This window comes from Styela clava, unplaced genomic scaffold, assembly GCF_964204865.1.
Source record: "Styela clava unplaced genomic scaffold, kaStyClav1.hap1.2 HAP1_SCAFFOLD_210, whole genome shotgun sequence".
NCBI classification, from domain to species: domain Eukaryota; kingdom Metazoa; phylum Chordata; class Ascidiacea; order Stolidobranchia; family Styelidae; genus Styela; species Styela clava.
Genome location: NW_027556689.1, coordinates 27,501 through 30,000, shown reverse-complemented (window position 1 = coordinate 30,000; position 2,500 = coordinate 27,501). Strand labels below are relative to the sequence as shown.

The 2,500-nt window shown below is 54.2% G+C and overlaps 1 non-coding gene across 1 annotated transcript in view; it reads right to left on the bottom strand.

The window, feature by feature from the left end:
- LOC144419511 (small subunit ribosomal RNA) overlaps positions 1 to 985 on the bottom strand; it is a 1,810-nt gene extending 825 nt beyond the window's left edge. Inside the window, exon 1 of the ribosomal RNA XR_013474110.1 lies at positions 1 to 985. This exon is cut by the window's left edge and continues 825 nt beyond it. This is a non-coding gene — a ribosomal RNA (small subunit ribosomal RNA).
- Between the last annotated feature and the right edge of the window lie 1,515 nt (positions 986 to 2,500).

Here is a 2,500-nt window from a genome sequence, read left to right as displayed (position 1 = left end):
ACTTTCGCTCTTGATTAAAGAAAACATTCTTGGCGAATGCTTTCGCAGTAGTTCGTCTTCCGCCGATCCAAGAATTTCACCTCTAACGGCAGAGTACGGACGCCCCCGTCTGTCCCTCTTAATCATTACCTCGTGCTCCGAAAACCAACAAAATAGAACCGAGGTCCTATTCCATTATTCCATGCAACACTATGCAGGCGAACAGCCTGCTTTGAACACTCTAATTTTTTCAAAGTAAACTTATCGGCCACCGCCGACACTCAGTCAAGAGCACCGACGGAGAACCGAAGGTGAGGCGAACGCAACCAGTGACACGCCTTGCGACGGACCGGCGGCGCTCGCCCAAAATCCAACTACGAGCTTTTCAACCGCAACAACTTTAGCATACACTGTTGGAGCTGGAATTACCGCGGCTGCTGGCACCAGACTTGCCCTCCAATGGATACTCGTTAAGAGTTTTAGGATGTACTCATTCCAATTACAGGGCCTCGTTAGAGTCCTGTATTGTTATTTTTCGTCACTACCTCCCCGTGTCGGGAATGGGTAATTTGCGCGCCTGCTGCCTTCCTTGGATGTGGTAGCCGTTTCTCAGGCTCCCTCTCCGGAATCGAACCCTGATTCCCCGTTACCCGTTATCACAAAGGTAGGCACGTAGCGTACCTTCGACAGTTGATAGGGCAGACACTTGAATGATACGTCGTCGGTGCAGAGACCGTACGATCCGCGTGGTTATCCAGAGTCATCAAACGTCACAGGACGAACCCGGTCGGTTTTGATCTGATAAAAGCGCGCCTCCCGAAGTCGGCGCTTAATGCATGTATTAGCTCTAGAATTACCACAGTTATCCACTTCGCTTACGAGACCAAATAAACCAAGACTGATTTAATGAGCCATTCGCAGTTTCGCTTTACGAGAACTCGTACTTGCACCTGCATGGCTTAATCTTTGAGACAAGCATATCACTACTGGCAGGATCAACCAGATAGCTGCGACAGCTGCGCTCGGCCCTTGCTGGGCCGCCCGGCGCGTGCTCGTCGCATTCGTTTAAGACCGAGGCGATCGCCTGCGGCCGTACTCAGCTTCGACAGTCGCTGGCCGCGACGTCCACGCTCTCGCCGGCAGTGCCAGGCGGAGCGATTTGCGTTTTTTCTTTGCTCGCCCTCTCTCGGGCTCGATCCATTCAGTTTCGCACAAACAAGAGCTCTGCCGGCCGCCTGCAGCGGTGCCTAAAACCCGGGCATAACAATGCGACCGTTCTGCTAGGCCGACAAGCGCTCAAGCCAGACGCTCGATCGAACGCCCCCTACATATTAGTCGAGACAACGGCTCGCTCATTAGCATCGCGTTTGTACTTTAACTTTTTTTGGCTCGGCTTCTTTCGACGCCGATGCCGGCGACGCAGCACTCTCTCGCCCGCCAGCCACCGAGAAAAGGGTGCGCTCCGACCGGCCCCGCACCGCTCTTTCTTGGCTCATTCGAAATTACTGTCTTTCGCTCTGACATGCCTTACCTAGGGTTAGGTTAGTATGCTTGCACGTTTGTACTTTAACTTTTTTCGGCTCGGCTTCTTTCGACGCCGATGCCGGCGACGCAGCACTCTCTCGCCCGCCAGCCACCGAGAAAAGGGTGCGCTCCGACCGGCCCCGCACCGCTCTTTCTTGGCTCATTCGAAATTACTGTCTTTCGCTCTGACATGCCTTACCTAGGGTTAGGTTAGTATGCTTGCACGTTTGTACTTTAACTTTTTTCGGCTCGGCTTCTTTCGACGCCGATGCCGGCGACGCAGCACTCTCTCGCCCGCCAGCCACCGAGAAAAGGGTGCGCTCCGACCGGCCCCGCACCGCTCTTTCTTGGCTCATTCGAAATTACTGTCTTTCGCTCTGACATGCCTTACCTAGGGTTAGGTTAGTATGCTTGCACGTTTGTACTTTAACTTTTTTCGGCTCGGCTTCTTTCGACGCCGATGCCGGCGACGCAGCACTCTCTCGCCCGCCAGCCACCGAGAAAAGGGTGCGCTCCGACCGGCCCCGCACCGCTCTTTCTTGGCTCATTCGAAATTACTGTCTTTCGCTCTGACATGCCTTACCTAGGGTTAGGTTAGTATGCTTGCACGTTTGTACTTTAACTTTTTTCGGCTCGGCTTCTTTCGACGCCGATGCCGGCGACGCAGCACTCTCTCGCCCGCCAGCCACCGAGAAAAGGGTGCGCTCCGACCGGCCCCGCACCGCTCTTTCTTGGCTCATTCGAAATTACTGTCTTTCGCTCTGACATGCCTTACCTAGGGTTAGGTTAGTATGCTTGCACGTTTGTACTTTAACTTTTTTCGGCTCGGCTTCTTTCGACGCCGATGCCGGCGACGCAGCACTCTCTCGCCCGCCAGCCACCGAGAAAAGGGTGCGCTCCGACCGGCCCCGCACCGCTCTTTCTTGGCTCATTCGAAATTACTGTCTTTCGCTCTGACATGCCTTACCTAGGGTTAGGTTAGTATGCTTGCACGTTT